The 13,067-nt window shown below is 43.5% G+C and overlaps 1 protein-coding gene across 3 annotated transcripts in view; it reads right to left on the bottom strand.

Annotated features, from left to right (window-relative positions):
- The window catches only part of LOC6538227 (leucine-rich repeats and immunoglobulin-like domains protein 1), a 127,334-nt gene that overhangs the window by 81,598 nt on the left and 32,669 nt on the right, over positions 1-13,067 (bottom strand). The window lies entirely within an intron of this gene.

Genomic DNA, 13,067 nt, shown 5'->3' with positions numbered 1-13,067 from the left:
CATTTGAGGTGGCATTCCCGGTGGCGGCTCTACCAAACTTAATTCTCACAAATGGCCAAAAAACGAGAGCAACAACAGTAGGCGTAGCCCAGTTTTTCCCACTTTCTAGAGTCCTTGCCTTCAGTCGGCGGCAGAAAGGATGCGACGTTGGTTTCTTCGTTGTTTTTCCTTTTTTTTCGGTTTTATTTTTTTTTGTGGCACAGACGCGGCACGCGTAGACGCATTAAATCAAATTAAAAGCGCCGCTAAAAGAAGTGACAAAACCCCAGGTAAATCCCATTTTAAATACAAATAGCATGCGTACTCCTCGGGGGCCAGCGAATGCAGGAGTCTGTCTGTTTGTGTGTCTGCCTGCCGTGAGTGGTTTTGCGGATTTCCCGCCCCACCAACAAGGACTCCACCGCCGCATCCTGCCACTCCTGGAGCTCCTGTAGCTCCTGCTCGCTGGTCGGTGGCACACATTTTTCCGCAGCTTAGCGGGCGGTGCTTGTAATCTTAGTTTAAGTTGATTGTACGACAGACTCACACAAACAACACACACACACACACACACACAGATAGGTGAAGCAAGTGAGAGGAAAAGGTAGGAGAGGTGGGAAACTCGATCCTGGTAAAGTGCTTTAAATAAAAATTTGTGGGCCTGTCTTAGAGGTGGCAAATGTATTTGTTTGTTGGTTTTCTTTCTGTTTGTAAGCCAAAGGCTAAGGGTTGACTTGCCGGCTAACTCTTTGGAGTTTTTCGCCGGGAATTGCTTTTAGCGTAATTGCGTGTATTCCCCGAAGTTGGGTCCAAAACGCCTCCCCAGTGCCTCCTTCGTTTTTAGGCCGTGCTCGCCGCCGACCCACTCCGCTTTTCAATTACGCCGCTTTGCTGTTAGTTTTTTATTAGTTTTTAACCGTAGGGCACTAGAGCGGTATGTAGTGCAAACGCCATCATCGGCTGGCGGATCGACCAACAGCAACCCGTTCAATCAATCCGACGATCAATCAAAAAAAAATTCAATCACCATCAATTGCAGGCGGAGCAAGCAGCATAAACAAACAAAATCCAACGTGGTAGAAAAATATAGCACACCGTTTGCGGCTCATTCATTAACCCGCTGCAAAGCCCTTTTGGCCCAAAAGCCGAAAATTGCAAATCGGCAGTTCAGTTCAGCTCAGTTCGGTTCAATTCAGGTCGGCTTAGCTTACTTGACTATTCAGCGGTGGCAAAGAAAGGCAAAGGAATGAAAAATAAAAAAAAAAACGTTTTGACTTTTTCACTGTAGTTTACGACGATTTGTTCGTTTCTTTTTACAGGCACAGGCTTGTAAAAATCACTTTTTAAAGCATTTCGGCCGGGTAAAGCGACAGATACACGCATTGAAGCGTGGGCACTTTTGCGTTTTCCAGGACGAAACCAAAAAGGGCCACACCCACTGAGGCAGTCAGCCAGCCAGCATATTTATTTTATTCCAGCTCGTTCTGGCAGTGCATAAAACTGTTTTTAACATGTCCTGCCGCTGCTGCTGCTGCTGCTCCTGTTTTTGTTGGCATCCCTTTTTATGCCAACTGTAAGCGATCCGCACGAAACTGACACAAATACGGGGCCGCTGAAGTGCCGAAGGACCAAAGGACTGAAGGGCGGAAGCCGAGTGTTGGACAAGCAGATTTAAACCGTTACGGTTTACCTGCCACCACACCGCTGTGCTCCTGTAAACACATATATGCACATATATATGCATATATATATATATATATACGATATATATGTATATATATTTGCATGCACACGTACATATTTAAATAAAACGCTTTCGCAGGACAACGCCGCACTTTGCGCAATCACAGGCGATGGAGGGGCCAGTTGGGGGCCATTTGGGGGGAGGGAGAGTCAGTTTTCCACCCGAGAGCAGGACCAGAATGCCTGGCGACGGCTGAGTGAAACAGCTTCCATTGATTTCACACAGCTTTGGCGAAGAAAAACACGTAAAAGCCGATGCAGTGCCACACACAAAAAGAAACAGGGAAGCCTAACAATTTAAAAAAGAAATAATCATATGGTCCAGTGTACCGACAGGGAGTTACCGTAGGAAAAAACGTTGTACTGTATTAATTGCAACTAGAATGAAAAACAAACGATAGAAATTAAGAGAATAAATTGTATGTGGTGAATATTGTATTACATTGTATAGGGAAAATCGTGTTTTAATAAATGTTTTGTGTTTCTTTTTTTTTGATAAAGTTATCGAAACTTAATATTTGGTGCAAAGCTCAAAATAAAAGGAAATCCATTTGATGGTTTATATTATAAAACGAGCAGCAGATTGTGATGGTTATATTATAGAATTAAAATTCGTTATATGATATTTTCATATGTGGTCTGCATTTGTTTCCTCTTGCCATCACACAAATTTGCACAAATATACCCGTGAGCACTGCAAATACCTGTAATAAAAAAAAATGCTGCACACAAACACAAATGCAAATACAAATAGCGCTACAAATGAGAGAGGGGGGGGGGCGGAAATGGGGCGGTGGTGGAAAATGTTGTCGTCACGTGGCCGCTGCATAAGCTGAAATGAGTTACATCAAATGCTTTTGGCTTTCACAGGAAATGGCAGCGCAATGCATTTTTATTTACATCTAAGGACAGCACAGCGTGGCCAAAAGGGAAGGGGGCGCAAGTAAGCCATTAAGGAATTGCTCGGCAATTGAAATGGCCAAGTCAAATAAAAGGCAGCCAGACATTTGCAGTGGGCATTGGAATGGGTGAAGAACAGGGGTGGGGTTTGTGTCATGCATTTGATTAAAATTAAAAATACTCGGACCAAGCCAAGGCTTTGATGTAGACCACAGTGCGATATCAGCGGGATATTCAGCGCTCCTTTGGCTTCCATTATCTGCATCTCTTTTCCAAAACCTAAATCTCCTTCCCCGTTCCCGTTCCCGTCACCTGACATTGATTTATGTGAGCCAACTTAATGAAAAGACCATTGCCAGTTGTATCAGCTGGTCCAGGTGGAACAGCGCTGATCGTTTGATTAAGCTTAGCGAATATAAATTACATGGTATTAGGTACGACTGGAACGACGGCCAAAAGTGCTACGTTACGCATACGCAACGCTGTACCGCTTGAGAGCCCCAATCCATCATCAATTACGATTAAATCCATCAGGAATTATGCGTCAATTTGATTGAAAGTCAGTTGGCACATTCTAGCCGGGTCGGACACTGAATTATGGCATTAAATCAATTTTCTTTTAGTTAAATCAATGGCGCAACTATTGCGCCAGACCATTGGCCCCGTCATTTGACTTCAGACTTCAGTCTTCAGTCTTCAGACGGCGCATTAGCATTAGCCGCTCCCGTCACTCAAAGTCAGCCAGCTGGCTGAGCTCATCCAGCAGCACTGGAGCTGTACCTTAGGAGCACTAGCTCACACAACTGCAGCTGCAGTTGAGCACGGCAACGGCGGCAGCAACTTAAATCGTCTCAGACTCCACGACTCAAGTGACGGCGCAAAACTTTTGCCAGGCCAATAAAGTACGGCCAAGTGATGGCTCCGCTCCACAGTCCGCCAGTCCAGGACGAACCAGTCCGGGGCCAGTCACGGCACACGCTGTGACGCATCGACCTGTAGTCTACGGACAGAGCTCAGCAGCAGCAGCCAGAGCTGCTAAGAAATGAAAATATTTTCTTGCAATTGCAAAAGGGGAAATAGCAGAGAGAAGAGGAGTTGAAAATACAGGCAGACGATGGGGAAGCATAAAAAAGCAGACCCAATGAACAGAGGGAAAACTGCAAATCGCAGCGAATGCAAGTGTCTGGAGTCTCTGCAAGCGGAGCGCGTCAATTGACTGCAATAATTCTGGAAAATGTGCAAAGTGTAAGGCCGGACTGTTGGACTGTCGGACTGCCAAGTAATTTATTTATCAAGTTTCAAGCTGCAGCTTGAAAACTTAATACGCCGCCAAATTGAATGCAACGCTGCAGACAAGGAGCGTCTTAAATTTCACACTGCCTGTAATTGCGAAAAATTCTGCATCAACTTTTGCCCACTAAAGCACGATCGTTGACTTTGTGCAAAGCACTAGCCAATTTGCACTTTACCACAAAATTCAATTTACGCATCCTGCAATGCAGCGAAATCCTGGCCAGCAAGTAGCAATTCATGCGTGAACCTGACAAGGACACCCACGTACCCACACCCACACACACAACCCACATGCCAGCACACATAGCACACATACACATAGCACAAATACACATACCAGCACACATAGCCAGGCAAATAGAGGAGAGGGTGGCAATGGCAAATAAAAAATGCGACAAAAGCATCCAAACGAGAATCCTTTGTGCAAAGTATCGAAATGACATTTATGCTGAAAGACATATGACGCAGAGGGTCTGAGAACTCTTCTTCTTTGTCGCCCAGCGAAAGCCCCAACCAAACCACTTGAACCATTACCACCAGCACCACCAACACCACCACCAGCACCACCAGCACCTGCCACAAATATTTGCTGAAAGCAATAACAAGCTCACTTCAAGTGCGAGTCCGGAACAAAAGGGAAAGTGTGGTAACTGATGGCTGGCACAGGGTCTTTCATTAGAGCCCAATTGCACGGGTCCTTGTCCGCGTTCTTGGCCCACTTGGCCCTTCGTGCATCGAAGGATCGGTGGTCGGCCCTGAATATGTCAATTGAATGTAGTCTAATCGAAGCGCAATATGCAATATAAATAATTGATGTGCACTTTTTTCCGGTTGTGGGTGCAACTCTGACGACAGCGACGATAAAAACAATGGCGTTGCAATGCCAGCTGCCACAATGGCATAACAGTTTTGCATACTACTCTAAATGCATATATGAACAGTTGCAAACAGCAGATTAGATTATCAATTGCAAATAGATTTATATTGTTATTGAGTTTTAATAAAAAGTACAAATTTATTATCGAATTGATATTTCAAATCGAAAGCATGAATGCTTGCATATATTATTTGTTCATATCAATATCATGATATTTACTCATTTCTATCTCAGTAGCGACCCGCTTAAAATACTCAAAAAACAATGTAAAACTTTTAAATTTTCAATTGAGCTTTTAAGCTGACCACAACTGTAGGTTGGTACGCTGCAAAAGCAGGTCCTTGTGCGCCTTCCCTTGGCCACTGATTGATGTCCTTTTGGCTGTTGCTACCATTGTTCTTGTTGTTCTCGCAAATTGGTTTCTATTGGGTCAGAATGCATACATATGTGCAGTGGTTGTAGCCCGTTTCAAGGTTGCAGTCGCATTAAGTGCCCACACACACCCACACACACACACACACACACACATAAATAGAGAGGCACACACATAGGCGGCAGCAGAAACAAACAAAAAATAAACCATTGCATACTTATGAGGGCAAAGTGTATAAGGCTCAATTAAAATTTTACGCCCGTTTGCATTTTAAATGCATGTGCTCGTGTGTTTGTGAGCCTGCGTGTGAGCGTAAGTGTGAGTGTGTTTGTGTGTATAGGGTTAAAGACGGTTTAAGGACTTGGCGCTGAGTGTGTGTGTTTGTGTGGACCAGGCATAGGCTCGAATGTTTGGTAGTTAGCCGGCAGCAGCTGCTGACTTGTTGTGTTGGCCAACTTTTACAAAGCCTTTGCATGTGTGTGCTAGCACTTTGTTTTGGGGCTGGAGTGCACAAAAGCGTATTTAATGAAACGGAACTTGAAGCATAATTGAGTAAGGGCTGCCATAGCAGGTTTGACAAAGCAGGATTGCCCTGGCCAGATGAGTTACACTCAATTTTTCACTGTGTCCTCGAGGCATTGTGCTGCAATGGGGTGAAGTATTAACATGGGAATATGCAAATAATGTTTGCAAACTATGATGTGATGAAAATTTAGGCTAGGGGATTTATTTTGCTTTGTAAATGGATATTCTGAGCAATGGCAAATATTTTACTAAACGCCTACTTTAAGTTTTTGAACTTTTCTCTCTAAATAAACAAAATTAGCACCTTATACTTTTTAGTTAAAACGATCAGAGCTTAAGAATCAATAATATTTACTGTAACAGCAGGATGTTTTGACAGCGTCCAAAAAGTATTGTTTCAACAGTTCGAGTTGTTTATCCCGCCCAAAAAACACGCCCACAACTAAACTACCATCGCCCATCCTAACTTTTCCTAACCCCGCATGTGCAATTCATTTTTTATTATCACTCATTTTATTGTTTCTGCCGACGTCGCTGCTCGAAAGGATATAAAAACAAAATCAACTTGCGAAATATGTTGAATATTTTACATAGAGCACAACAATGGCTATAACTAAAAGGCGGCAAATGAAATATGCAACAAAAGCGAGCGTGCAGCATGAGAATAAATTGAAAAAGTGCAAAACACAACGGGGAAAATCCAGAAAAAAAACACACACACACAATATATATATTTAGATGGCAAAGGGAAAATGGAAAATTGGAAATGAGAGGGAACTTGGTTAACAAATTGCTGCGAATATTAGAGGCGAAGTCTAATGCAGCGGCAACAGACAATGGACCCATATTTCTGACAACGAATTAAAAAAAAAATCCAACTGAAAACTAGAAACGAATGTGGATATATGTGTGTGGATATGCCTGGCAAGATTGGGATGTGCAAACCAAATAAACTGCGAAACAGCGCAGACAACAAACTAAAAATGAAATGGTCGAAGTGGGAGAGAGGAGAAGGGAGGAAGGTCCTGGCAACTGGATCGATTTTTAGCGGATGATGGAGCAGCCAGCAACATGTGTGTTTCTTCCTTCTTGGATTCAGTGCAGCAAAGCGTTTCAGCTAGTCCGTGGTATCCGGTTTGACTGGAAGCTTTCATATTTCCGCCTTGCCTTAGTCTGCTGCCAGGACAATTTTTAAAAATTCAATTTTCCCCCCAGCATCTAAGCGGTTTGACTGGGTCCATGTGAGTCTATGTCTTTGCCATAAATGTTGCAACCTCCTGCTGGAGAGCCAGAGAAAATTGCCTTTCTGCGGCTATGCTCGGTGCAAGGAGCAAATGTGAAAACAAAAATATCAACAAAAGTAAACCAGGAATAAACTATAAAAATAAACCCATGCAATGGCAATAAAAAAACATGGCCTAGGTGGCTTTTCGAGCCCTGCTTTTCAATTTTTCAACAAAAATGGAAATGGAATATGGCACAAAATGCAATTTATGCTCATCAACTTGAAATTGAGAGAGAAACATACATTTTTGTTGGGCTGCACCACGCTCCATTGCTGTGATATATGTATGTATAGACGAAAAGCACAATTTCATTTATTTGCCAAAACACGCCAGGCCACGCCCCCCACCTGCCTCCGCCCACCAGCACCACCAACACCACCACCACACATCCAATCGAGTGATGCATGACCCCAATGGAGTGCCATGGATTGCCATTTGCTGCTCAGCTGTGCGTTGATGTCTAATCCTTAATATTAAATCCATACAATCAATTTGCAGACCTAAATTGCTGTACGGGATGACAGGGCGTATTACCGCCAAGGGACTTCAGGATATCAGGATATCTGGAATTTAATTTTCTGCATAGATACGCAACAGCAGCAGCGCTGCTGCTGTGTGCGATATGAAAAATGCAAAGGGAATAATGAAAGTCACCTTTGGCACAATAATTCATCATTGTGGCTGTGCGAAAAGGAGGCGTGGCCGAGCTGCTCTGGAGCAGCATCGTCATATGAAATGAAATGCATAGTCATGCGGTGTCAGCGCCCCAGACAAAAGCAGCACACAGAGTGTCCCATGTATACCTAACAACGTGGAAAAACAAATAATGCAATTTTTTGCCGCTCCTGCTCTATCTGCCGGTGTTGGTGACATCAACACATACACCGACGTAAACACACACACACACACAACAGGTCCGAGTGCAATCTACGCACCCAGCAGACAGTTGATGTATGACCCACAGTGGGCCAAACAGTGGGCACATGGGCAAATGGGCAAATGGGCGGGGTCAACAGCCAGGGAATTGCTGAATAGATGAGCATACAAAACGCTGGCCATATGTCAGGGCATCAAATAAATATCATAAATTGCTGGCCCATAGGATCTGGGTGGATCTGGGTGAGGGCGCAGGGAAATGGAAACGGAATGCTGGGTGTTGAGTAAGTGAGTAAGCGAGCCAGGATCTCCTGTCCCGAGGCAGGAAACAATCAACATTCTCTCTGCCCAATGGCTGGTTGACTGCCGTTAAGGAGCAAGGCTCAACGCTCCTTTCTATATATATTTTTTGTACCAAAAAGGGCTTCAACTATTTGCAGAATTTATTGATTGCGAAAGCAAGGCATATTATAGAAAATTGCCAGCATGGAAACTTGGGCAAAGTTTAAGATTAAATACCCTTGCAGACAGCTCATTTAAATGGACATAGAGAGCAGTAATATACACGGCTCTGAACTCGTTTGCCTTAGCTCGTAGTATTCCTTTCAAGGGCATGGAAATCACAGGAGCCGGAGGACGATAAAAAACGGATTTACGCCTTTGATTCAAGTGACAGAGCGACAAAAGGAACAGGACTCCGTTGAACAGATAATGTCAATATTAGTCGCCTGCATAATGTACAATAAATGGCAAAATAATACAAAAGGCAGTGAGCAGCAGGACCAACCGCGGCAAAAAGGGATGAAAAATCAATAGCCCCGAGTAACAAAGGAACAATGAAAATGAAAAGGACCCTACACACAAACGCACACACACACACACACAGAGAAGGGAAAGACGCACAAAGACAAGGACATCGACTGCGTGTAGCACTTTTGTATCCAAGCCGGATGCCAAATAAAAATGAAATTTGTCAGTTATGGTTTATGTGCATTTGCCATAAAATCCAATTAATCATTCCCCGTATGGATGGGCGTTGAGTATTCTTTTTTCATCATCCCGTCAGCAGATTAGCATTGGTCCAATACACGAGACCAAACATTTTATGAAAATTACAAGCAGTTTTTGCAAAATGAATCAAAACATGCGCACGTCATAAATTCCGTAAAAAGCATAATAAATAAGAGGAAATAATAACATTTTTATTACATTGCAGTCGAAGTAAAAGGCAGTGGAGCGTTGCCCAAAATGCTGTCGAAGACGAACTCCTCCGCCATCCCAAAAAGTCCAAGTCCCAAGACTCCACAAAATGCCCAAAAAGGAAACCCAGTGAAAACCCAGCCATTGGCAACAGCTTCTAATACTTTCGAATGGCAAAAGTTTTGCAGCTCCGCAGCTCGGCAGCTCACCGTTTGTTGCTTTTAATGATGGCATCATAAATTATTACATTGCTATTTCGTTTTTATTGTTTCACCCGCGATTGAGCAGCTGGAAATTTCACCTAGCAGCAGAGAAGCTGGTCTGAGATGGTGGCCGAAACAAGGCTAAACGCAATTATTATTACTTTTAAAGCATTTTTATGCCCTTTTATTTCCCAGCCACACGATATTCCTATTAACGCACAAACTCCTCGTTGAAGTATATAACAATCTTGGCAGCGAAAAATTTCACTTCAGAGTTTATTATGATTTTTTATGGATATAATATAGGCCGAACAGGTTCTTCCCCCAAAAACAAAAAAAAAATATATACAAAATAAAAGACTGCGCACGTGCAGGTCCTGCCTGGAGTGGAATACTGAAGGCCTGTCGTCCTGGCGTCCTGAAGTCGCCACCTGTGCGATTCAGCATATTTCCAGCTCCCATTTCGGTCACCACCAAGCATATTGAAGTTGGCCACGATTTTTTGGGAGGGCGGCAGGGACCGGAAATTGTTACAACTGTAATTGCTAAACGAATTTTAATGAGCTCATTAATTTGATAAAGGGATTTACACGGTGCTGCGGTCTGGCGGCTGTCGGCTGACTGCTGACGATGTCCTTGTTCCCATCCTCGTCCTTCCGCCAAAATTCGCTATGCGGTTAACTCGGTTGGTATGTCTGTATCCGCCGGCACTGCTGCCGGCATTAATTAAAATTTGCTTCAAATTATTTCGCTGCTTTTTTTTTTTTTTTTGGTTGCTGCCGTTTTTGTTAACCAGCCAGCTGCCTCTGCTTGGCAAACAAAATTTGTTTGACTTGCTAATGTTGTTGGCGGCAAAAAAAAAGCCAAAGCAAATAAAAAGTTGAAATGCTGAAAATTTCACAATAATAGGTACACGCAGTGCGAAAAAATGAAGCAGAAAAATGGCGCCCAAAACTAAATAAACGAAGCGTGAAGAGATATCCAGCCGGAAGCGGCACTATCCTGGTATGAGTGTACGAGTGTGCGAGTGTGTGTGTGTGTCCGTTGGCCACAGTTGGTTGCAGTAACAGTTACTGGGAAGTTGCGATGACACTGACAGTCGCAGACAACACTCACACACATATAGATGGGCCATGGAGTGCCGCATGTTCAGTTGTCTGAAAGCCGAGAATGATGGCGAAACATTTATTCGCTTTTTTGTCGATTGTTTCTCTCTTTTTGTGCGCGCCAACAGACTTGTTCACAGTGCGTATGCTTGTTTTTCCTGCTCAACCCGGTTCATCACGTGTCCGAGAAAAACGGCGGAAAGATCAAGAGGCGGATAGTATTTCGAGGACTACTACAACTGCCACGGTCATTGTTGCCCGGAGCTACTGTAAACGCCTTGATAAGCACAGAAAAAGCTAATTGGATTTCATTCAATCGAAGTTTGCCCCTCTCCAAAAGTGGCAATGTATGCCTGCCGATAAGGGAGTGAATTCCGTGGCGGGGGGCAAAGGATTTCACAGAATGCGGGATAAATATGGGCTTTCATATTTCGGGAAACAACACTTGGCAGTTTTTAAAGCCTAAAAATGTAATATAAAATATAGGAAATCTTTTTAAGAAGACTCTGGATAGACTGTTGAATTTACACCACTTATTCATTAGCTGACCCCTCGATACTCGAGCAAAGTTAATTTTCTCCCAAGGCTGTCGCCTTTTCACTTTTCCCTGATCTGCATAATTTTCATAGTCTCCATTCGCCCACTAGCCGAACACAATTTGCACTCATAAAGCAATTTAAATTCATGCCAAAGATGAAAGATATCCTTTGCTGGACAGCCAGGACAATGGCAATAGTGTGCAAATTGCTGGCGCTGTTTAAGCAAATGCTGGAAAAAGCTGGCGAGGATAACAGCACGCAAAACAGAAAGTAAACCCAAAAAAAAAAATCCAGAATTGTCGCTGTACCTGTGCAAAAGTTTCCCACGATCCAGGTGTATGAAATACGCCAAAAAAGAGGGAGGAAAATAAATAAAACAGAGGGGGGTTAAGGTATATCAAAACATAAAAAATCATCACGCACCGCAGTAGCAGAGGAAATACAAATAATACAAATAGCGGTGGAGATAATATTTTCGCAGGCAGTTGTTGCACGTTGTTGTGTTGACCCATCGGTATTATTGTTTTCACACTTTTAATTCAGACCATTTTGCAGATGCATAAATATTTTTAAACCATCGATGGATCGACAGTGCCGCAGATATCGCAGATAGAGCAACCATATTTCTCGCAAACTGGATTTTAATCAAGCCATCAAAATATGGCCAAATATGCAAATTGCAAGCGGGTGAGTTTCTGGATGCCAGGATTCAGGACTCGAAATCTAGAGTCCGCCATCCGCTGCCATCAGAACCGTAAGCCCATTAGCGAGTGACGAGAAAGGATTTTCGTCGACGGGTTTGAAATGATGGAGCCAAATGTTGCCAAGGCGTCAAGTCAAACGATAAAATATTCAACAAGCGAGCTGGGAAAGCGGCAACAACAACAAGGACAACATTAGTAACATTTGTTTGAATTAAAATGAAAACGCTGACAATCTCAGTGACTTTGAATGCCAAAGGCGGTAGCAGCAGCTTGTCTTCAACAAAAATGGGTGTGCCTGTGTGTGTGTGTGTATATGCTTAAATAGAATTAACATTCGTCTTGCCAGCAGCTACGAAAAAAGCATAGCAAAAGCATAGCGAAAGCAAAGCACAAGCAACAAAGCTCTGTAACCCTGCAGCCAACCTTTCACTGAAAGCGAAAACACGACAGCAGATTTGCTCGGCAGCTCATTCATTTTGCGCAGCCTGTCTGGTGCTTAGATCCTACACAGCCCCACGCCCATCAGCCCATCCGCCTACACAACGATGGGCGAAGGACCTCCCGGAAAATCACCCCCCTCAAAAAACGCCCAACACCCTGCCCACCCCATTCCTGCCATTTCATTTGTATTCGAAGCATTGTGTCCTGTTGAACATTCTTAATTAGGTTAAATCTACTGTGCGACGCCGTGTTCTTGGGTTGGGCCCCAGGATTTACCTCCTTGCCCCCCTGCCCCCTCTGTGCCACCACCTTGCATACGCACCCTTTTGCGGGGACCCGTAATGAAGTCGGTCCTTCGGGGAGGCGACACCCGGAACGCGTGTTCGCCATTTGGCATAATTTAGTATGCCGCCGGCCGCCAAAGACACAAAACTCATATTTGCAATTTAAATCCAGGAAATGAAACAATTACAAAGTTTATCGGCTGCAATCAACCTCATCACCCCATGGAAAATCCCACCATGTGTGGACCTATTAAAGAAAATGTATTGACAGACCTTTCTTATTGAGCACACTCGAAATAAAAATGAGGTATACTTTCATTATAGGTTAGTATTATAAACTAAAATCAAGCATTGGTAAAATCAAAAAAAATGGATAATCATAGATGGAAGCATTAGAATTATGTAAATTATAACCGCATAAGTTTATTATGTTGTTTTAAAGCGCAGCACATTTTTTTCACAGTACATTGCCCAGATTTTTGGCAGTTTTGTGGCAAGGGCCTGCCTGTCAGCCTGCTGCCAGCTCAAACGCTTATTATAAATGAACTGAAATTTAATTAAGAGTTTGCCATATTTTGTTTCAGTCTGTCCATGGAGCACGTCTCATCTCCATCAAGTTGGCCATCATCATCAAGACGGTTGGTGCGTTGTGTCTCCATTTCAGGCTTCATCACGAACAATATTAACGTCATTGTGTGGCCGACCACTCCACCAGGTTCACTTGCAGAGCCCCAAAAA

Source organism: Drosophila yakuba, chromosome 3R (assembly GCF_016746365.2).
Source record: "Drosophila yakuba strain Tai18E2 chromosome 3R, Prin_Dyak_Tai18E2_2.1, whole genome shotgun sequence".
Classification (NCBI taxonomy): domain Eukaryota; kingdom Metazoa; phylum Arthropoda; class Insecta; order Diptera; family Drosophilidae; genus Drosophila; species Drosophila yakuba.
This window is presented reverse-complemented; position numbering and strand designations above follow the sequence as displayed.